The sequence below is a fragment of the Ambystoma mexicanum genome, chromosome 4p, assembly GCF_040938575.1.
Source record: "Ambystoma mexicanum isolate Mex_15411 chromosome 4p, UKY_AmexF1_1, whole genome shotgun sequence".
Classification (NCBI taxonomy): domain Eukaryota; kingdom Metazoa; phylum Chordata; class Amphibia; order Caudata; family Ambystomatidae; genus Ambystoma; species Ambystoma mexicanum.
In genome coordinates, this window is record NC_090927.1 from 843556974 (window position 1) to 843574534 (window position 17561).

The 17561-nt window shown below is 47.2% G+C and overlaps 36 non-coding genes and 23 pseudogenes across 36 annotated transcripts; all 59 read right to left on the reverse strand.

Annotated features, from left to right (window-relative positions):
* Positions 1–26: 26 nt before the first annotated feature.
* LOC138459875 (5S ribosomal RNA) lies at positions 27–135 on the reverse strand (annotated as a pseudogene).
* Positions 136–241: 106 nt separating this feature from the next.
* LOC138461981 (5S ribosomal RNA) lies at positions 242–360 on the reverse strand. The gene has a single exon (XR_011264584.1). It is a non-coding gene; the product is annotated as a 5S ribosomal RNA (ribosomal RNA).
* Positions 361–466: 106 nt separating this feature from the next.
* On the reverse strand, positions 467–585 carry LOC138464936 (5S ribosomal RNA). Its single transcript, XR_011267512.1, has one exon. It is a non-coding gene; the product is annotated as a 5S ribosomal RNA (ribosomal RNA).
* Positions 586–691: 106 nt separating this feature from the next.
* LOC138463562 (5S ribosomal RNA) lies at positions 692–810 on the reverse strand. Its single transcript, XR_011266149.1, has one exon. It is a non-coding gene; the product is annotated as a 5S ribosomal RNA (ribosomal RNA).
* Positions 811–1273: 463 nt separating this feature from the next.
* LOC138459063 (5S ribosomal RNA) lies at positions 1274–1382 on the reverse strand (annotated as a pseudogene).
* Positions 1383–1488: 106 nt separating this feature from the next.
* Positions 1489–1597, reverse strand: LOC138459889 (5S ribosomal RNA; annotated as a pseudogene).
* Positions 1598–1703: 106 nt separating this feature from the next.
* LOC138461982 (5S ribosomal RNA) lies at positions 1704–1822 on the reverse strand. The gene has a single exon (XR_011264585.1). It is a non-coding gene; the product is annotated as a 5S ribosomal RNA (ribosomal RNA).
* Positions 1823–1928: 106 nt separating this feature from the next.
* LOC138457497 (5S ribosomal RNA) lies at positions 1929–2037 on the reverse strand (annotated as a pseudogene).
* Positions 2038–2143: 106 nt separating this feature from the next.
* LOC138463563 (5S ribosomal RNA) lies at positions 2144–2262 on the reverse strand. The gene has a single exon (XR_011266150.1). It is a non-coding gene; the product is annotated as a 5S ribosomal RNA (ribosomal RNA).
* A 463-nt stretch (positions 2263–2725) lies between these two features.
* Positions 2726–2834, reverse strand: LOC138457721 (5S ribosomal RNA; annotated as a pseudogene).
* Positions 2835–2940: 106 nt separating this feature from the next.
* On the reverse strand, positions 2941–3049 carry LOC138459762 (5S ribosomal RNA; annotated as a pseudogene).
* A 106-nt stretch (positions 3050–3155) lies between these two features.
* Positions 3156–3274, reverse strand: LOC138456219 (5S ribosomal RNA; annotated as a pseudogene).
* Positions 3275–3380: 106 nt separating this feature from the next.
* Positions 3381–3499, reverse strand: LOC138464948 (5S ribosomal RNA). Its single transcript, XR_011267524.1, has one exon. It is a non-coding gene; the product is annotated as a 5S ribosomal RNA (ribosomal RNA).
* A 106-nt stretch (positions 3500–3605) lies between these two features.
* On the reverse strand, positions 3606–3724 carry LOC138463564 (5S ribosomal RNA). Its single transcript, XR_011266151.1, has one exon. It is a non-coding gene; the product is annotated as a 5S ribosomal RNA (ribosomal RNA).
* A 453-nt stretch (positions 3725–4177) lies between these two features.
* LOC138458588 (5S ribosomal RNA) lies at positions 4178–4286 on the reverse strand (annotated as a pseudogene).
* A 106-nt stretch (positions 4287–4392) lies between these two features.
* On the reverse strand, positions 4393–4501 carry LOC138457893 (5S ribosomal RNA; annotated as a pseudogene).
* Positions 4502–4607: 106 nt separating this feature from the next.
* On the reverse strand, positions 4608–4726 carry LOC138459911 (5S ribosomal RNA). The gene has a single exon (XR_011262691.1). It is a non-coding gene; the product is annotated as a 5S ribosomal RNA (ribosomal RNA).
* A 106-nt stretch (positions 4727–4832) lies between these two features.
* LOC138454401 (5S ribosomal RNA) lies at positions 4833–4951 on the reverse strand. Its single transcript, XR_011261079.1, has one exon. It is a non-coding gene; the product is annotated as a 5S ribosomal RNA (ribosomal RNA).
* A 106-nt stretch (positions 4952–5057) lies between these two features.
* On the reverse strand, positions 5058–5176 carry LOC138464961 (5S ribosomal RNA). Its single transcript, XR_011267536.1, has one exon. It is a non-coding gene; the product is annotated as a 5S ribosomal RNA (ribosomal RNA).
* Positions 5177–5282: 106 nt separating this feature from the next.
* Positions 5283–5401, reverse strand: LOC138461285 (5S ribosomal RNA). Its single transcript, XR_011263908.1, has one exon. It is a non-coding gene; the product is annotated as a 5S ribosomal RNA (ribosomal RNA).
* A 463-nt stretch (positions 5402–5864) lies between these two features.
* On the reverse strand, positions 5865–5973 carry LOC138458020 (5S ribosomal RNA; annotated as a pseudogene).
* Positions 5974–6079: 106 nt separating this feature from the next.
* LOC138464984 (5S ribosomal RNA) lies at positions 6080–6198 on the reverse strand. Its single transcript, XR_011267559.1, has one exon. It is a non-coding gene; the product is annotated as a 5S ribosomal RNA (ribosomal RNA).
* Positions 6199–6304: 106 nt separating this feature from the next.
* On the reverse strand, positions 6305–6423 carry LOC138462422 (5S ribosomal RNA). Its single transcript, XR_011265019.1, has one exon. It is a non-coding gene; the product is annotated as a 5S ribosomal RNA (ribosomal RNA).
* Positions 6424–6886: 463 nt separating this feature from the next.
* On the reverse strand, positions 6887–6995 carry LOC138456731 (5S ribosomal RNA; annotated as a pseudogene).
* A 106-nt stretch (positions 6996–7101) lies between these two features.
* LOC138462503 (5S ribosomal RNA) lies at positions 7102–7220 on the reverse strand. The gene has a single exon (XR_011265099.1). It is a non-coding gene; the product is annotated as a 5S ribosomal RNA (ribosomal RNA).
* A 106-nt stretch (positions 7221–7326) lies between these two features.
* On the reverse strand, positions 7327–7445 carry LOC138465262 (5S ribosomal RNA). Its single transcript, XR_011267835.1, has one exon. It is a non-coding gene; the product is annotated as a 5S ribosomal RNA (ribosomal RNA).
* A 463-nt stretch (positions 7446–7908) lies between these two features.
* Positions 7909–8017, reverse strand: LOC138457722 (5S ribosomal RNA; annotated as a pseudogene).
* Positions 8018–8123: 106 nt separating this feature from the next.
* Positions 8124–8232, reverse strand: LOC138459432 (5S ribosomal RNA; annotated as a pseudogene).
* A 106-nt stretch (positions 8233–8338) lies between these two features.
* Positions 8339–8457, reverse strand: LOC138461178 (5S ribosomal RNA). Its single transcript, XR_011263810.1, has one exon. It is a non-coding gene; the product is annotated as a 5S ribosomal RNA (ribosomal RNA).
* Positions 8458–8563: 106 nt separating this feature from the next.
* On the reverse strand, positions 8564–8682 carry LOC138461151 (5S ribosomal RNA). Its single transcript, XR_011263785.1, has one exon. It is a non-coding gene; the product is annotated as a 5S ribosomal RNA (ribosomal RNA).
* Positions 8683–8788: 106 nt separating this feature from the next.
* Positions 8789–8907, reverse strand: LOC138454663 (5S ribosomal RNA). The gene has a single exon (XR_011261331.1). It is a non-coding gene; the product is annotated as a 5S ribosomal RNA (ribosomal RNA).
* Positions 8908–9370: 463 nt separating this feature from the next.
* On the reverse strand, positions 9371–9479 carry LOC138456733 (5S ribosomal RNA; annotated as a pseudogene).
* Positions 9480–9585: 106 nt separating this feature from the next.
* Positions 9586–9694, reverse strand: LOC138459387 (5S ribosomal RNA; annotated as a pseudogene).
* Positions 9695–9800: 106 nt separating this feature from the next.
* On the reverse strand, positions 9801–9919 carry LOC138462451 (5S ribosomal RNA). The gene has a single exon (XR_011265046.1). It is a non-coding gene; the product is annotated as a 5S ribosomal RNA (ribosomal RNA).
* A 106-nt stretch (positions 9920–10025) lies between these two features.
* On the reverse strand, positions 10026–10144 carry LOC138463745 (5S ribosomal RNA). The gene has a single exon (XR_011266330.1). It is a non-coding gene; the product is annotated as a 5S ribosomal RNA (ribosomal RNA).
* Positions 10145–10250: 106 nt separating this feature from the next.
* LOC138462515 (5S ribosomal RNA) lies at positions 10251–10369 on the reverse strand. The gene has a single exon (XR_011265111.1). It is a non-coding gene; the product is annotated as a 5S ribosomal RNA (ribosomal RNA).
* A 106-nt stretch (positions 10370–10475) lies between these two features.
* On the reverse strand, positions 10476–10594 carry LOC138463566 (5S ribosomal RNA). The gene has a single exon (XR_011266152.1). It is a non-coding gene; the product is annotated as a 5S ribosomal RNA (ribosomal RNA).
* A 453-nt stretch (positions 10595–11047) lies between these two features.
* On the reverse strand, positions 11048–11156 carry LOC138459200 (5S ribosomal RNA; annotated as a pseudogene).
* A 106-nt stretch (positions 11157–11262) lies between these two features.
* LOC138463538 (5S ribosomal RNA) lies at positions 11263–11381 on the reverse strand. The gene has a single exon (XR_011266125.1). It is a non-coding gene; the product is annotated as a 5S ribosomal RNA (ribosomal RNA).
* A 106-nt stretch (positions 11382–11487) lies between these two features.
* On the reverse strand, positions 11488–11606 carry LOC138465263 (5S ribosomal RNA). Its single transcript, XR_011267836.1, has one exon. It is a non-coding gene; the product is annotated as a 5S ribosomal RNA (ribosomal RNA).
* A 463-nt stretch (positions 11607–12069) lies between these two features.
* On the reverse strand, positions 12070–12178 carry LOC138456734 (5S ribosomal RNA; annotated as a pseudogene).
* Positions 12179–12284: 106 nt separating this feature from the next.
* Positions 12285–12393, reverse strand: LOC138459890 (5S ribosomal RNA; annotated as a pseudogene).
* A 106-nt stretch (positions 12394–12499) lies between these two features.
* Positions 12500–12618, reverse strand: LOC138464206 (5S ribosomal RNA). The gene has a single exon (XR_011266788.1). It is a non-coding gene; the product is annotated as a 5S ribosomal RNA (ribosomal RNA).
* Positions 12619–12724: 106 nt separating this feature from the next.
* On the reverse strand, positions 12725–12843 carry LOC138461848 (5S ribosomal RNA). Its single transcript, XR_011264454.1, has one exon. It is a non-coding gene; the product is annotated as a 5S ribosomal RNA (ribosomal RNA).
* A 106-nt stretch (positions 12844–12949) lies between these two features.
* On the reverse strand, positions 12950–13068 carry LOC138463567 (5S ribosomal RNA). Its single transcript, XR_011266153.1, has one exon. It is a non-coding gene; the product is annotated as a 5S ribosomal RNA (ribosomal RNA).
* A 463-nt stretch (positions 13069–13531) lies between these two features.
* LOC138457723 (5S ribosomal RNA) lies at positions 13532–13640 on the reverse strand (annotated as a pseudogene).
* Positions 13641–13746: 106 nt separating this feature from the next.
* LOC138459402 (5S ribosomal RNA) lies at positions 13747–13855 on the reverse strand (annotated as a pseudogene).
* A 106-nt stretch (positions 13856–13961) lies between these two features.
* LOC138453847 (5S ribosomal RNA) lies at positions 13962–14080 on the reverse strand. Its single transcript, XR_011260549.1, has one exon. It is a non-coding gene; the product is annotated as a 5S ribosomal RNA (ribosomal RNA).
* A 106-nt stretch (positions 14081–14186) lies between these two features.
* Positions 14187–14305, reverse strand: LOC138464973 (5S ribosomal RNA). Its single transcript, XR_011267548.1, has one exon. It is a non-coding gene; the product is annotated as a 5S ribosomal RNA (ribosomal RNA).
* Positions 14306–14411: 106 nt separating this feature from the next.
* On the reverse strand, positions 14412–14530 carry LOC138465124 (5S ribosomal RNA). Its single transcript, XR_011267699.1, has one exon. It is a non-coding gene; the product is annotated as a 5S ribosomal RNA (ribosomal RNA).
* Positions 14531–14993: 463 nt separating this feature from the next.
* Positions 14994–15102, reverse strand: LOC138459829 (5S ribosomal RNA; annotated as a pseudogene).
* A 106-nt stretch (positions 15103–15208) lies between these two features.
* Positions 15209–15317, reverse strand: LOC138457894 (5S ribosomal RNA; annotated as a pseudogene).
* Positions 15318–15423: 106 nt separating this feature from the next.
* LOC138459912 (5S ribosomal RNA) lies at positions 15424–15542 on the reverse strand. The gene has a single exon (XR_011262692.1). It is a non-coding gene; the product is annotated as a 5S ribosomal RNA (ribosomal RNA).
* A 106-nt stretch (positions 15543–15648) lies between these two features.
* LOC138454402 (5S ribosomal RNA) lies at positions 15649–15767 on the reverse strand. The gene has a single exon (XR_011261080.1). It is a non-coding gene; the product is annotated as a 5S ribosomal RNA (ribosomal RNA).
* A 106-nt stretch (positions 15768–15873) lies between these two features.
* On the reverse strand, positions 15874–15992 carry LOC138464986 (5S ribosomal RNA). The gene has a single exon (XR_011267561.1). It is a non-coding gene; the product is annotated as a 5S ribosomal RNA (ribosomal RNA).
* A 106-nt stretch (positions 15993–16098) lies between these two features.
* LOC138461286 (5S ribosomal RNA) lies at positions 16099–16217 on the reverse strand. Its single transcript, XR_011263909.1, has one exon. It is a non-coding gene; the product is annotated as a 5S ribosomal RNA (ribosomal RNA).
* Positions 16218–16680: 463 nt separating this feature from the next.
* LOC138458021 (5S ribosomal RNA) lies at positions 16681–16789 on the reverse strand (annotated as a pseudogene).
* A 106-nt stretch (positions 16790–16895) lies between these two features.
* Positions 16896–17014, reverse strand: LOC138464985 (5S ribosomal RNA). The gene has a single exon (XR_011267560.1). It is a non-coding gene; the product is annotated as a 5S ribosomal RNA (ribosomal RNA).
* Positions 17015–17120: 106 nt separating this feature from the next.
* LOC138462423 (5S ribosomal RNA) lies at positions 17121–17239 on the reverse strand. The gene has a single exon (XR_011265020.1). It is a non-coding gene; the product is annotated as a 5S ribosomal RNA (ribosomal RNA).
* Positions 17240–17561: the final 322 nt, after the last annotated feature.

Here is a 17561-nt window from a genome sequence, read left to right on the forward strand (position 1 = left end):
CACTTCCTGAACTTGGAGCACAAAAAAGCCTACAGCACCTGGTATTCCCAGGCGGTCTCCCATCCAGGTACTAACGAGGCTGGACACTGCTTAGCTTCCGAGATCAGACGCATTCAGTGTGGTGTGGCCGTAGGCTCTGGGCCTTGTGAGTTTTGTACTTTTAAGCATCTAGTCGGCTAGACCTTGCAGTTTTGAAAGGCAATTGTGAAATGGCTCACTTCCTGAACTTGGAGCACAAAAAAGCCTACAGCACCTGGTATTCCCAGGCGGTCTCCCATCCAGGTACTAACGAGGCCCGACACTGCTTAGCTTCCGAGATCAGACGAGATCGGGCGCATTCAGTGTGGTGTGGCCGTAGGCTCTGGGCCTTGTGAGTTTTGTACTTTTAAGCATCTAGTCGGCTAGACCTTGCAGTTTTGAAAGGCAATTGAGAAATGGCTCACTTCCTGAACTTGGAGTACAAAAAAGCCTACAGCACCTGGTATTCCCAGGCGGTCTCCCATCCAGGTACTAACTAGGCCCGACACTGCTTAGCTTCTGAGATCAGACGAGATCAGGCGCATTCAGTGTGGTGTGGCCGTAGGCTCTGGGCCTAGTGAGTTTTGTACTTTTAAGCATCTAGTCGGCTAGACCTTGCAGTTTTAAAAGGCAATTGAGAAAGGGCTCACTTCCTGAACTTGGAGCACAAAAAAGCCTACAGCACCTGGTATTCCCAGGCGGTCTCCCATCCAGGTACTAACTAGGCCTGACACTGCTTAACTTCCAAGATCAGACGAGATCGGGTGCATTCAGTGTGGTGTGGCCGTAGGCTCTAGGAATGCTAAGAATATTACTCTTATGCATTTGCATTTAGTAAGCTAAGCCATGCAGCCACTTGCAACATGATACCACGCTCATCGCTCGATCAGGCTCGATCAGGCGAGATATATAAGACTGGTGGGCCCATTCAGGACTCCTATGTCTGGTAGGATAACTTTAATTCATCCATCCTGTGTCTGTTGCAGGGAGGTGGAGAGAACAATCAACACAATAATGGTTTTCTTTCATGCCTCTTGAAGGACTCAATATTCTCTGTACTGCATTACATGTGAAAGTCGATTTATTACCCATGAACACACTACCTGTATGCTAATTCTATGTAAAAAGGTAGCTCCAGCCCTCATGATGTTGTCCAACATTTCCGCTATAAAACGGGATACAATTATTTTGGAAACATACCAAATTTGAAAAATAATTGAGAAGTTGTGCAATTACTAATCATGGAGCACAAAAAAGCCTACAGCACCTGATATTCCCAGGCAGTCTCCCATCCAGGTACTAACTAGGCCTGACCCTGCTTAGCTTCCGAGATCGGGCGCATTCAGTGTGGTGTGGCCGTAGGCTCTGGGCCTAGTGAGTTTTGTACTTTTAAGCATCTAGTCGGCTAGACCTTGCAGTTTTGAAAGGCAATTGTGAAATGGCTCACTTCCTGAACTTGGAGCACAAAAAAGCCTACAGCACCTGGTATTCCCAGGCGGTCTCTCATCCAGGTACTAACGAGGCCGGACACTGCTTAGCTTCCGAGATCAGACGCATTCAGTGTGGTGTGGCCGTAGGCTTTGGGCCTAGTGAGTTTTGTACTTTTAAGCATCTAGTCGGCTAGACCTTGCAGTTTTGAAAGGCAATTGTGAAATGGCTCACTTCCTGAACTTGGAGCACAAAAAAGCCTACAGCACCTGGTATTCCCAGGCGGTCTCCCATCCAGGTACTAACGAGGCCCGACACTGCTTAGCTTCCGAGATCAGACGAGATCGGGCGCATTCAGTGTGGTGTGGCCGTAGGCTCTGAGCCTTGTGAGTTTTGTACTTTTAAGCATCTAGTCGGCTAGACCTTGCAGTTTTGAAAGGCAATTGCGAAATGGCTCACTTCCTGAACTTGGAGTACAAAAAAGCCTACAGCACCTGGTATTCCCAGGCGGTCTCCCATCCAGGTACTAACTAGGCCCGACACTGCTTAGCTTCTGAGATCAGACGCATTCAGTGTGGTGTGGCCGTAGGTTCTGGGCCTAGTGAGTTTTGTACTTTTAAGCATCTAGTCGGCTAGACCTTGCAGTTTTAAAAGGCAATTGAGAAAGGGCTCACTTCCTGAACTTGGAGCACAAAAAAGCCTACAGCACCTGGTATTCCCAGGCGGTCTCCCATCCAGGTACTAACTAGGCCTGACACTGCTTAACTTCCAAGATCAGACGAGATCGGGTGCATTCAGTGTGGTGTGGCCGTAGGCTCTAGGAATGCTAAGAATATTACTCTTATGCATTTGCATTTAGTAAGCTAAGCCATGCAGCCACTTGCAACATGATACCACGCTCATCGCTCGATCAGGCTCGATCAGGCGAGATATATAAGACTGGTGGGCCCATTCAGGACTCCTATGTCTGGTAGGATAACTTTAATTCATCCATCCTGTGTCTGTTGCAGGGAGGTGGAGAGAACAATCAACACAATAATGGTTTTCTTTCATGCCTCTTGAAGGACTCAATATTCTCTGTACTGCATTACATGTGAAAGTCGATTTATTACCCATGAACACACTACCTGTATGCTAATTCTATGTAAAAAGGTAGCTCCAGCCCTCATGATGTTGTCCAACATTTCCGCTATAAAACGGGATACAATTATTTTGGAAACATACCAAATTTGAAAAATAATTGAGAAGTTGTGCAATTACTAATCATGGAGCACAAAAAAGCCTACAGCACCTGATATTCCCAGGCAGTCTCCCATCCAGGTACTAACTAGGCCCGACCCTGCTTAGCTTCCGAGATCGGGCGCATTCAGTGTGGTGTGGCCGTAGGCTCTGGGCATAGTGAGTTTTGTACTTTTAAGCATCTAGTCGGCTAGACCTTGCAGTTTTGAAAGGCAATTGTGAAATGGCTCACTTCCTGAACTTGGAGCACAAAAAAGCCTACAGCACCTGGTATTCCCAGGCAGTCTCCCATCCAGGTACTAACGAGGCCGGACACTGCTTAGCTTCCGAGATCAGACGCATTCAGTGTGGTGTGGCCGTAGGCTCTGGGCCTTGTGAGTTTTGTACTTTTAAGCATCTAGTCGGCTAGACCTTGCAGTTTTGAAAGGCAATTGTGAAATGGCTCACTTCCTGAACTTGGAGCACAAAAAAGCCTACAGCACCTGGTATTCCCAGGCAGTCTCCCATCCAGGTACTAACGAGGCCAGACAATGCTTAGCTTCTGAGATCAGACGAGATCGGGCGCATTCAGTGTGGTGTGGCCGTAGGCTCTGGGCCTTGTGAGTTTTGTACTTTTAAGCATCTAGTCGGCTAGACCTTGCAGTTTTGAAAGGCAATTGAGAAATGGCTCACTTCCTGAACTTGGAGTACAAAAAAGCCTACAGCACCTGGTATTCCCAGGCGGTCTCCCATCCAGGTACTAACTAGGCCCGACACTGCTTAGCTTCTGAGATCAGACGAGATCAGGCGCATTCAGTGTGGTGTGGCCGTAGGCTCTGGGCCTAGTGAGTTTTGTACTTTTAAGCATCTAGTCGGCTAGACCTTGCAGTTTTAAAAGGCAATTGAGAAAGGGCTCACTTCCTGAACTTGGAGCACAAAAAAGCCTACAGCACCTGGTATTCCCAGGCGGTCTCCCATCCAGGTACTAACTAGGCCTGACACTGCTTAACTTCCAAGATCAGACGAGATCGGGTGCATTCAGTGTGGTGTGGCCGTAGGCTCTAGGAATGCTAAGAATATTACTCTTATGCATTTGCATTTAGTAAGCTAAGCCATGCAGCCACTTGCAACATGATACCACGCTCATCGCTCGATCAGGCTCGATATATAAGACTGGTGGGCCCATTCAGGACTCCTATGTCTGGTAGGATAACTTTAATTCATCCATCCTGTGTCTGTTGCAGGGAGGTGGAGAGAACAATCAACACAATAATGGTTTTCTTTCATGCCTCTTGAAGGACTCAATATTCTCTGTACTGCATTACATGTGAAAGTCGATTTATTACCCATGAACACACTACCTGTATGCTAATTCTATGTAAAAAGGTAGCTCCAGCCCTCATGATGTTGTCCAACATTTCCGCTATAAAACGGGATACAATTATTTTGGAAACATACCAAATTTGAAAAATAATTGAGAAGTTGCGCAATTACTAATCATGGAGCACAAAAAAGCCTTCAGCACCTGGTATTCCCAGGCAGTCTCCCATCCAGGTACTAACTAGGCCCGACCCTGCTTAGCTTCCGAGATCGGGCGCATTCAGTGTGGTGTGGCCGTAGGCTCTAGGCCTAGTGAGTTTTGTACTTTTAAGCATCTAGTCGGCTAGACCTTGCAGTTTTGAAAGGCAATTGTGAAATGGCTCACTTCCTGAACTTGGAGCACAAAAAAGCCTACAGCACCTGGTATTCCCAGGCGGTCTCCCATCCAGGTACTAACGAGGCCCGACACTGCTTAGCTTCCGAGATCAGACGCATTCAGTGTGGTGTGGCCGTAGGCTCTGGGCCTTGTGAGTTTTGTACTTTTAAGCATCTAGTCGGCTAGACCTTGCAGTTTTGAAAGGCAATTGTGAAATGGCTCACTTCCTGAACTTGGAGCACAAAAAAGCCTACAGCACCTGGTATTCCCAGGTGGTCTCCCATCCAGGTACTAACTAGGCCCGACACTGCTTAGCTTCCGAGATCAGACGAGATCGGGCGCAATCAGTGTGGTGTGGCCGTAGGCTCTGGGCCTAGTGAGTTTTGTACTTTTAAGCATCTAGTCAGCTAGACCTTGCAGTTTTGAAAGGCAATTGAGAAATGGCTCACTTCCTGAACTTGGAGCACAAAAAAGCCTACAGCACCTGGTATTCCCAGGCCGTCTCCCATCCAGGTACTAACGAGGCCCGACACTGCTTAGCTTCCGAGATCAGACGAGATCGGGCGCATTCAGTGTGGTGTGGCCGTAGGCTCTGAGCCTTGTGAGTTTTGTACTTTTAAGCATCTAGTCGGCTAGACCTTGCAGTTTTGAAAGGCAATTGAGAAATGGCTCACTTCCTGAACTTGGAGTACAAAAAAGCCTACAGCACCTGGTATTCCCAGGCGGTCTCCCATCCAGGTACTAACTAGGCCCGACACTGCTTAGCTTCTGAGATCAGACGAGATCAGGCGCATTCAGTGTGGTGTGGCCGTAGGCTCTGGGCCTAGTGAGTTTTGTACTTTTAAGCATCTAGTCGGCTAGACCTTGCAGTTTTAAAAGGCAATTGAGAAAGGGCTCACTTCCTGAACTTGGAGCACAAAAAAGCCTACAGCACCTGGTATTCCCAGGCGGTCTCCCATCCAGGTACTAACTAGGCCTGACACTGCTTAACTTCCGAGATCAGACGAGATCGGGTGCATTCAGTGTGGTGTGGCCGTAGGCTCTAGGAATGCTAAGAATATTACTCTTATGCATTTGCATTTAGTAAGCTAAGCCATGCAGCCACTTGCAACATGATACCACGCTCATCGCTCGATCAGGCTCGATCAGGCGAGATATATAAGACTGGTGGGCCCATTCAGGACTCCTATGTCTGGTAGGATAACTTTAATTCATCCATCCTGTGTCTGTTGCAGGGAGGTGGAGAGAACAATCAACACAATAATGGTTTTCTTTCATGCCTCTTGAAGGACTCAATATTCTCTGTACTGCATTACATGTGAAAGTCGATTTATTACCCATGAACACACTACCTGTATGCTAATTCTATGTAAAAAGGTAGCTCCAGCCCTCATGATGTTGTCCAACATTTCCGCTATAAAACGGGATACAATTATTTTGGAAACATACCAAATTTGAAAAATAATTGAGAAGTTGCGCAATTACTAATCATGGAGCACAAAAAAGCCTACAGCACCTGGTATTCCCAGGCAGTCTCCCATCCAGGTACTAACTAGGCCCGACCCTGCTTAGCTTCCGAGATCAGGCGCATTCAGTGTGGTGTGGCCGTAGGCTCTGGGCCTAGTGAGTTTTGTACTTTTAAGCATCTAGTCGGCTAGACCTTGCAGTTTTGAAAGGGAATTGTGAAATGGCTCACTTCCTGAACTTGGAGCACAAAAAAGCCTACAGCACCTGGTATTCCCAGACGGTCTCCCATCCAGGTACTAAAGAGGCCCGACACTGCTTAGCTTCCGAGATCAGACGAGATCGGGCGCATTCAGTGTGGTGTGGCCGTAGGCTCTGGGCCTTGTGAGTTTTGTACTTTTAAGCATCTAGTCTGTTAGACCTTGCAGTTTTGAAAGGCAATTGAGAAATGGCTCACTTCCTGAACTTGGAGTACAAAAAAGCCTACAGCACCTGGTATTCCCAGGCGGTCTCCCATCCAGGTACTAACTAGGCCCGACACTGCTTAGCTTCTGAGATCAGACGAGATCGGGTGCATTCAGTGTGGTGTGGCCGTAGGCTCTAGGAATGCTAAGAATATTACTCTTATGCATTTGCATTTAGTAAGCTAAGCCATGCAGCCACTTGCAACATGATACCACGCTCATCGCTCGATCAGGCTCGATCAGGCGAGATATATAAGACTGGTGGGCCCATTCAGGACTCCTATGTCTGGTAGGATAACTTTAATTCATCCATCCTGTGTCTGTTGCAGGGAGGTGGAGAGAACAATCAACACAATAATGGTTTTCTTTCATGCCTCTTGAAGGACTCAATATTCTCTGTACTGCATTACATGTGAAAGTCGATTTATTACCCATGAACACACTACCTGTATGCTAATTCTATGTAAAAAGGTAGCTCCAGCCCTCATGATGTTGTCCAACATTTCCGCTATAAAACGGGATACAATTATTTTGGAAACATACCAAATTTGAAAAATAATTGAGAAGTTGCGCAATTACTAATCATGGAGCACAAAAAAGCCTACAGCACCTGGTATTCCCAGGCAGTCTCCCATCCAGGTACTAACTAGGCCCGACCCTGCTTAGCTTCCGAGATCGGGCGCATTCAGTGTGGTGTGGCCGTAGGCTCTGGGCCTAGTGAGTTTTGTACTTTTAAGCATCTAGTCGGCTAGACCTTGCAGTTTTGAAAGGGAATTGTGAAATGGCTCACTTCCTGAACTTGGAGCACAAAAAAGCCTACAGCACCTGGTATTCCCAGGTGGTCTCCCATCCAGGTACTAACTAGGCCCGACACTGCTTAGCTTCTGAGATCAGACGAGATCAGGCGCATTCAGTGTGGTGTGGCCGTAGGCTCTGGGCCTAGTGAGTTTTGTACTTTTAAGCATCTAGTCGGCTAGACCTTGCAGTTTTAAAAGGCAATTGAGAAAGGGCTCACTTCCTGAACTTGGAGCACAAAAAAGCCTACAGCACCTGGTATTCCCAGGCGGTCTCCCATCCAGGTACTAACTAGGCCTGACACTGCTTAACTTCCGAGATCAGACGAGATTGGGTGCATTCAGTGTGGTGTGGCCGTAGGCTCTAGGAATGCTAAGAATATTACTCTTATGCATTTGCATTTAGTAAGCTAAGCCATGCAGCCACTTGCAACATGATACCACGCTCATCGCTCGATCAGGCTCGATCAGGCGAGATATATAAGACTGGTGGGCCCATTCAGGACTCCTATGTCTGGTAGGATAACTTTAATTCATCCATCCTGTGTCTGTTGCAGGGAGGTGGAGAGAACAATCAACACAATAATGGTTTTCTTTCATGCCTCTTGAAGGACTCAATATTCTCTGTACTGCATTACATGTGAAAGTCGATTTATTACCCAAGAACACACTACCTGTATGCTAATTCTATGTAAAAAGGTAGCTCCAGCCCTCATGATGTTGTCCAACATTTCCGCTATAAAACGGGATACAATTATTTTGGAAACATACCAAATTTGAAAAATAATTGAGAAGTTGTGCAATTACTAATCATGACGCACAAAAAAGCCTACAGCACCTGATATTCCCAGGCAGTCTCCCATCCAGGTACTAACTAGGCCCGACCCTGCTTAGCTTCCGAGATCGGGCGCATTCAGTGTGGTGTGGCCGTAGGCTCTGGGCATAGTGAGTTTTGTACTTTTAAGCATCTAGTCGGCTAGACCTTGCAGTTTTGAAAGGCAATTGTGAAATGGCTCACTTCCAGAACTTGGAGCACAAAAAAGCCTACAGCACCTGGTATTCCCAGGCGGTCTCCCATCCAGGTACTAACGAGGCCGGACACTGCTTAGCTTCCGAGATCAGACGCATTCAGTGTGGTGTGGCCGTAGGCTCTGGGCCTTGTGAGTTTTGTACTTTTAAGCATCTAGTCGGCTAGACCTTGCAGTTTTGAAAGGCAATTGTGAAATGGCTCACTTCCTGAACTTGGAGCACAAAAAAGCCTACAGCACCTGGTATTCCCAGGCGGTCTCCCATCCAGGTACTAACGAGGCCCAACACTGCTTAGCTTCCGAGATCAGACGAGATCGGGCGCATTCAGTGTGGTGTGGCCGTAGGCTCTGGGCCTTGTGAGTTTTGTACTTTTAAGCATCTAGTCGGCTAGACCTTGCAGTTTTGAAAGGCAATTGAGAAATGGCTCACTTCCTGAACTTGGAGTACAAAAAAGCCTACAGCACCTGGTATTCCCAGGCGGTCTCCCATCCAGGTACTAACTAGGCCCGACACTGCTTAGCTTCTGAGATCAAACGAGATCAGGCGCATTCAGTGTGGTGTGGCCGTAGGCTCTGGGCCTAGTGAGTTTTGTACTTTTAAGCATCTAGTCGGCTAGACCTTGCAGTTTTAAAAGGCAATTGAGAAAGGGCTCACTTCCTGAACTTGGAGCACAAAAAAGCCTACAGCACCTGGTATTCCCAGGCGGTCTCCCATCCAGGTACTAACTAGGCCTGATACTGCTTAACTTCCAAGATCAGACGAGATCGGGTGCATTCAGTGTGGTGTGGCCGTAGGCTCTAGGAATGCTAAGAATATTACTCTTATGCATTTGCATTTAGTAAGCTAAGCCATGCAGCCACTTGCAACATGATACAACGCTCATCGCTCGATCAGGCTCGATCAGGCGAGATATATAAGACTGGTGGGCCCATTCAGGACTCCTATGTCTGGTAGGATAACTTTAATTCATCCATCCTGTGTCTGTTGCAGGGAGGTGGAGAGAACAATCAACACAATAATGGTTTTCTTTCATGCCTCTTGAAGGACTCAATATTCTCTGTACTGCATTACATGTGAAAGTCGATTTATTACCCATGAACACACTACCTGTATGCTAATTCTATGTAAAAAGGTAGCTCCAGCCCTCATGATGTTGTCCAACATTTCCGCTATAAAACGGGATACAATTATTTTGGAAACATACCAAATTTGAAAAATAATTGAGAAGTTGCGCAATTACTAATCATGGAGCACAAAAAAGCCTACAGCACCTGGTATTCCCAGGCAGTCTCCCATCCAGGTACTAACTAGGCCCGACCCTGCTTAGCTTCCGAGATCGGGCGCATTCAGTGTGGTGTGGCCGTAGGCTCTAGGCCTAGTGAGTTTTGTACTTTTAAGCATCTAGTCGGCTAGACCTTGCAGTTTTGAAAGGCAATTGTGAAATGGCTCACTTCCTGAACTTGGAGCACAAAAAAGCCTACAGCACCTGGTATTCCCAGGCCGTCTCCCATCCAGGTACTAACGAGGCCCGACACTGCTTAGCTTCCGAGATCAGACGCATTCAGTGTGGTGTGGCCGTAGGCTCTGGGCCTTGTGAGTTTTGTACTTTTAAGCATCTAGTCGGCTAGACCTTGCAGTTTTGAAAGGCAATTGTGAAATGGCTCACTTCCTGAACTTGGAGCACAAAAAAGCCTACAGCACCTGGTATTCCCAGGTGGTCTCCCATCCAGGTACTAACTAGGCCCGTCACTGCTTAGCTTCCGAGATCAGACGAGATCGGGCGCAATCAGTGTGGTGTGGCCGTAGGCTCTGGGCCTAGTGAGTTTTGTACTTTTAAGCATCTAGTCAGCTAGACCTTGCAGTTTTGAAAGGCAATTGAGAAATGGCTCACTTCCTGAACTTGGAGCACAAAAAAGCCTACAGCACCTGGTATTCCCAGGCGGTCTCCCATCCAGGTACTAACGAGGCCCGACACTGCTTAGCTTCCGAGATCAGACGAGATCAGGCGCATTCAGTGTGGTGTGGCCGTAGGCTCTGAGCCTTGTGAGTTTTGTACTTTTAAGCATCTAGTCGGCTAGACCTTGCAGTTTTGAAAGGCAATTGAGAAATGGCTCACTTCCTGAACTTGGAGTACAAAAAAGCCTACAGCACCTGGTATTCCCAGGTGGTCTCCCATCCAGGTACTAACTAGGCCCGACACTGCTTAGCTTCTGAGATCAGACGAGATCAGGCGCATTCAGTGTGGTGTGGCCGTAGGCTCTGGGCCTAGTGAGTTTTGTACTTTTAAGCATCTAGTCGGCTAGACCTTGCAGTTTTGAAAGGCAATTGTGAAATGGCTCACTTCCTGAACTTGGAGCACAAAAAAGCCTACAGCACCTGGTATTCCCAGGCGGTCTCCCATCCAGGTACTAACTAGGCCTGACACTGCTTAACTTCCAAGATCAGACGAGATCGGGTGCATTCAGTGTGGTGTGGCCGTAGGCTCTAGGAATGCTAAGAATATTACTCTTATGCATTTGCATTTAGTAAGCTAAGCCATGCAGCCACTTGCAACATGATACCACGCTCATCGCTCGATCAGGCTCGATATATAAGACTGGTGGGCCCATTCAGGACTCCTATGTCTGGTAGGATAACTTTAATTCATCCATCCTGTGTCTGTTGCAGGGAGGTGGAGAGAACAATCAACACAATAATGGTTTTCTTTCATGCCTCTTGAAGGACTCAATATTCTCTGTACTGCATTACATGTGAAAGTCGATTTATTACCCATGAACACACTACCTGTATGCTAATTCTATGTAAAAAGGTAGCTCCAGCCCTCATGATGTTGTCCAACATTTCCGCTATAAAACGGGATACAATTATTTTGGAAACATACCAAATTTGAAAAATAATTGAGAAGTTGCGCAATTACTAATCATGGAGCACAAAAAAGCCTACAGCACCTGGTATTCCCACGCAGTCTCCCATCCAGGTACTAACTAGGCCCGACCCTGCTTAGCTTCCAAGATCAGGCGCATTCAGTGTGGTGTGGCCGTAGGCTCTGGGCCTAGTGAGTTTTGTACTTTTAAGCATCTAGTCGGCTAGACCTTGCAGTTTTGAAAGGCAATTGTGAAATGGCTCACTTCCTGAACTTGGAGCACAAAAAAGCCTACAGCACCTGGTATTCCCAGGCGGTCTCCCATCCAGGTACTAAAGAGGCCCGACACTGCTTAGCTTCCGAGATCAGACGAGATCGGGCGCATTCAGTGTGGTGTGGCCGTAGGCTCTGGGCCTTGTGAGTTTTGTACTTTTAAGCATCTAGTCTGCTAGACCTTGCAGTTTTAAAAGGCAATTGAGAAAGGGCTCACTTCCTGAACTTGGAGCACAAAAAAGCCTACAGCACCTGGTATTCCCAGGCGGTCTCCCATCCAGGTACTAACTAGGCCTGACACTGCTTAACTTCCGAGATCAGACGAGATTGGGTGCATTCAGTGTGGTGTGGCCGTAGGCTCTAGGAGTGCTAAGAATATTACTCTTATGCATTTGCATTTAGTAAGCTAAGCCATGCAGCCACTTGCAACATGATACCACGCTCATCGCTCGATCAGGCTCGATCAGGCGAGATATATAAGACTGGTGGGCCCATTCAGGACTCCTATGTCTGGTAGGATAACTTTAATTCATCCATCCTGTGTCTGTTGCAGGGAGGTGGAGAGAACAATCAACACAATAATGGTTTTCTTTCATGCCTCTTGAAGGACTCAATATTCTCTGTACTGCATTACATGTGAAAGTCGATTTATTACCCATGAACACACTACCTGTATGCTAATTCTATGTAAAAAGGTAGCTCCAGCCCTCATGATGTTGTCCAACATTTCCGCTATAAAACGGGATACAATTATTTTGGAAACATACCAAATTTGAAAAATAATTGAGAAGTTGTGCAATTACTAATCATGGAGCACAAAAAAGCCTACAGCACCTGGTATTCCCAGGCAGTCTCCCATCCAGGTACTAACTAGGCCCGACCCTGCTTAGCTTCCGAGATCGGGCGCATTCAGTGTGGTGTGGCCGTAGGCTCTGGGCCTAGTGAGTTTTGTACTTTTAAGCATCTAGTCGGCTAGACCTTGCAGTTTTGAAAGGCAATTGTGAAATGGCTCACTTCCTGAACTTGGAGCACAAAAAAGCCTACAGCACCTGGTATTCCCAGGCGGTCTCTCATCCAGGTACTAACGAGGCCGGACACTGCTTAGCTTCCGAGATCAGACGCATTCAGTGTGGTGTGGCCGTAGGCTTTGGGCCTCGTGAGTTTTGTACTTTTAAGCATCTAGTCGGCTAGACCTTGCAGTTTTGAAAGGCAATTGTGAAATGGCTCACTTCCTGAACTTGGAGCACAAAAAAGCCTACAGCACCTGGTATTCCCAGGCGGTCTCCCATCCAGGTACTAACGAGGCCCGACACTGCTTAGCTTCCGAGATCAGACGAGATCGGGCGCATTCAGTGTGGTGTGGCCGTAGGTTCTGAGCCTTGTGAGTTTTGTACTTTTAAGCATCTAGTCGGCTAGACCTTGCAGTTTTGAAATGCAATTGCGAAATGGCTCACTTCCTGAACTTGGAGTACAAAAAAGCCTACAGCACCTGGTATTCCCAGGCGGTCTCCCATCCAGGTACTAACTAGGCCCAACACTGCTTAGCTTCTGAGATCAGACGAGATCAGGCGCATTCAGTGTGGTGTGGCCGTAGGTTCTGGGCCTAGTGAGTTTTGTACTTTTAAGCATCTAGTCGGCTAGACCTTGCAGTTTTAAAAGGCAATTGAGAAAGGGCTCACTTCCTGAACTTGGAGCACAAAAAAGCCTACAGCACCTGGTATTCCCAGGCGGTCTCCCATCCAGGTACTAACTAGGCCTGACACTGCTTAACTTCCAAGATCAGACGAGATCGGGTGCATTCAGTGTGGTGTGGCCGTAGGCTCTAGGAATGCTAAGAATATTACTCTTATGCATTTGCATTTAGTAAGCTAAGCCATGCAGCCACTTGCAACATGATACCACGCTCATCGCTCGATCAGGCTCGATCAGGCGAGATATATAAGACTGGTGGGCCCATTCAGGACTCCTATGTCTGGTAGGATAACTTTAATTCATCCATCCTGTGTCTGTTGCAGGGAGGTGGAGAGAACAATCAACACAATAATGGTTTTCTTTCATGCCTCTTGAAGGACTCAATATTCTCTGTACTGCATTACATGTGAAAGTCGATTTATTACCCATGAACACACTACCTGTATGCTAATTCTATGTAAAAAGGTAGCTCCAGCCCTCATGATGTTGTCCAACATTTCCGCTATAAAACGGGATACAATTATTTTGGAAACATACCAAATTTGAAAAATAATTGAGAAGTTGTGCAATTACTAATCATGGAGCACAAAAAAGCCTACAGCACCTGATATTCCCAGGCAGTCTCCCATCCAGGTACTAACTAGGCCCGACCCTGCTTAGCTTCCGAGATCGGGCGCATTCAGTGTGGTGTGGCCGTAGGCTCTGGGCATAGTGAGTTTTGTACTTTTAAGCATCTAGTCGGCTAGACCTTGCAGTTTTGAAAGGCAATTGTGAAATGGCTCACTTCCTGAACTTGGAGCACAAAAAAGCCTACAGCACCTGGTATTCCCAGGTGGTCTCCCATCCAGGTACTAACGAGGCCGGACACTGCTTAGCTTCCGAGATCAGACGCATTCAGTGTGGTGTGGCCGTAGGCTCTGGGCCTTGTGAGTTTTGTACTTTTAAGCATCTAGTCGGCTAGACCTTGCAGTTTTGAAAGGCAATTGTGAAATGGCTCACTTCCTGAACTTGGAGCACAAAAAAGCCTACAGCACCTGGTATTCCCAGGCGGTCTCCCATCCAGGTACTAACGAGGCCCGACACTGCTTAGCTTCTGAGATCAGACGAGATCGGGCGCATTCAGTGTGGTGTGGCCGTAGGCTCTGGGCCTTGTGAGTTTTGTACTTTTAAGCATCTAGTCGGCTAGACCTTGCAGTTTTGAAAGGCAATTGAGAAATGGCTCACTTCCTGAACTTGGAGTACAAAAAAGCCTACAGCACCTGGTATTCCCAGGCGGTCTCCCATCCAGGTACTAACTAGGCCCGACACTGCTTAGCTTCTGAGATCAGACGAGATCAGGCGCATTCAGTGTGGTGTGGCCGTAGGCTCTGGGCCTAGTGAGTTTTGTACTTTTAAGCATCTAGTCGGCTAGACCTTGCAGTTTTAAAAGGCAATTGAGAAAGGGCTCACTTCCTGAACTTGGAGCACAAAAAAGCCTACAGCACCTGGTATTCCCAGGCGGTCTCCCATCCAGGTACTAACTAGGCCTGACACTGCTTAACTTCCAAGATCAGACGAGATCGGGTGCATGCAGTGTGGTGTGGCCGTAGGCTCTAGGAATGCTAAGAATATTACTCTTATGCATTTGCATTTAGTAAGCTAAGCCATGCAGCCACTTGCAACATGATACCACGCTCATCGCTCGATCAGGCTCGATCAGGCGAGATATATAAGACTGGTGGGCCCATTCAGGACTCCTATGTCTGGTAGGATAACTTTAATTCATCCATCCTGTGTCTGTTGCAGGGAGGTGGAGAGAACAATCAACACAATAATGGTTTTCTTTCATGCCTCTTGAAGGACTCAATATTCTCTGTACTGCATTACATGTGAAAGTCGATTTATTACCCATGAACACACTACCTGTATGCTAATTCTATGTAAAAAGGTAGCTCCAGCCCTCATGATGTTGTCCAACATTTCCGCTATAAAACGGGATACAATTATTTTGGAAACATACCAAATTTGAAAAATAATTGAGAAGTTGCGCAATTACTAATCATGGAGCACAAAAAAGCCTTCAGCACCTGGTATTCCCAGGCAGTCTCCCATCCAAGTACTAACTAGGCCCGACCCTGCTAAGCTTCCGAGATCGGGCGCATTCCGTGTGGTGTGGCCGTAGGCTCTAGGCCTAGTGAGTTTTGTACTTTTAAGCATCTAGTCGGCTAGACCTTGCAGTTTTGAAAGGCAATTGTGAAATGGCTCACTTCCTGAACTTGGAGCACAAAAAAGCCTACAGCACCTGGTATTCCCAGGCGGTCTCCCATCCAGGTACTAACGAGGCCCGACACTGCTTAGCTTCCGAGATCAGACGCATTCAGTGTGGTGTGGCCGTAGGCTCTGGGCCTTGTGAGTTTTGTACTTTTAAGCATCTAGTCGGCTAGACCTTGCAGTTTTGAAAGGCAATTGTGAAATGGCTCACTTCCTGAACTTGGAGCACAAAAAAGCCTACAGCACCTGGTATTCCCAGGTGGTCTCCCATCCAGGTACTAACTAGGCCCGACACTGCTTAGCTTCCGAGATCAGACGAGATCGGGCGCAATCAGTGTGGTGTGGCCGTAGGCTCTGGGCCTAGTGAGTTTTGTACTTTTAAGCATCTAGTCAGCTAGACCTTGCAGTTTTGAAAGGCAATTGAGAAATGGCTCACTTCCTGAACTTGGAGCACAAAAAAGCCTACAGCACCTGGTATTCCCAGGCCGTCTCCCATCCAGGTACTAACGAGGCCCGACACTGCTTAGCTTCCGAGATCAGACGAGATCGGGCGCATTCAGTGTGGTGTGGCCGTAGGCTCTGAGCCTTGTGAGTTTTGTACTTTTAAGCATCTAGTCGGCTAGACCTTGCAGTTTTGAAAGGCAATTGAGAAATGGCTCACTTCCTGAACTTGGAGTACAAAAAAGCCTACAGCACCTGGTATTCCCAGGCGGTCTCCCATCCAGGTACTAACTAGGCCCGACACTGCTTAGCTTCTGAGATCAGACGAGATCAGGCGCATTCAGTGTGGTGTGGCCGTAGGCTCTGGGCCTAGTGAGTTTTGTACTTTTAAGCATCTAGTCGGCTAGACCTTGCAGTTTTAAAAGGCAATTGAGAAAGGGCTCACTTCCTGAACTTGGAGCACAAAAAAGCCTACAGCACCTGGTATTCCCAGGCGGTCTCCCATCCAGGTACTAACTAGGCCTGACACTGCTTAACTTCCGAGATCAGACGAGATCGGGTGCATTCAGTGTGGTGTGGCCGTAGGCTCTAGGAATGCTAAGAATATTACTCTTATGCATTTGCATTTAGTAAGCTAAGCCATGCAGCCACTTGCAACATGATACCACGCTCATCGCTCGATCAGGCTCGATCAGGCGAGATATATAAGACTGGTGGGCCCATTCAGGACTCCTATGTCTGGTAGGATAACTTTAATTCATCCATCCTGTGTCTGTTGCAGGGAGGTGGAGAGAACAATCAACACAATAATGGTTTTCTTTCATGCCTCTTGAAGGACTCAATATTCTCTGTACTGCATTACATGTGAAAGTCGATTTATTACCCATGAACACACTACCTGTATGCTAATTCTATGTAAAAAGGTAGCTCCAGCCCTCATGATGTTGTCCAACATTTCCGCTATAAAACGGGATACAATTATTTTGGAAACATACCAAATTTGAAAAATAATTGAGAAGTTGCGCAATTACTAATCATGGAGCACAAAAAAGCCTACAGCACCTGGTATTCCCAGGCAGTCTCCCATCCAGGTACTAACTAGGCCCGACCCTGCTTAGCTTCCGAGATCAGGCGCATTCAGTGTGGTGTGGCCGTAGGCTCTGGGCCTAGTGAGTTTTGTACTTTTAAGCATCTAGTCGGCTAGACCTTGCAGTTTTGAAAGGCAATTGTGAAATGGCTCACTTCCTGAACTTGGAGCACAAAAAAGCCTACAGCACCTGGTATTCCCAGACGGTCTCCCATCCAGGTACTAAAGAGGCCCGACACTGCTTAGCTTCCGAGATCAGACGAGATCGGGCGCATTCAGTGTGGTGTGGCCGTAGGCTCTGGGCCTTGTGAGTTTTGTACTTTTAAGCATCTAGTCTGTTAGACCTTGCAGTTTTGAAAGGCAATTGAGAAATGGCTCACTTCCTGAACTTGGAGTACAAAAAAGCCTACAGCACCTGGTATTCCCAGGCGGTCTCCCATCCAGGTACTAACTAGGCCCGACACTGCTTAGCTTCTGAGATCAGACGAGATCGGGTGCATTCAGTGTGGTGTGGCCGTAGGCTCTAGGAATGCTAAGAATATTACTCTTATGCATTTGCATTTAGTAAGCTAAGCCATGCAGCCACTTGCAACATGATACCACGCTCATCGCTCGATCAGGCTCGATCAGGCGAGATATATAAGACTGGTGGGCCCATTCAGGACTCCTATGTCTGGTAGGATAACTTTAATTCATCCATCCTGTGTCTGTTGCAGGGAGGTGGAGAGAACAATCAACACAATAATGGTTTTCTTTCATGCCTCTTGAAGGACTCAATATTCTCTGTACTGCATTACATGTGAAAGTCGATTTATTACCCATGAACACACTACCTGTATGCTAA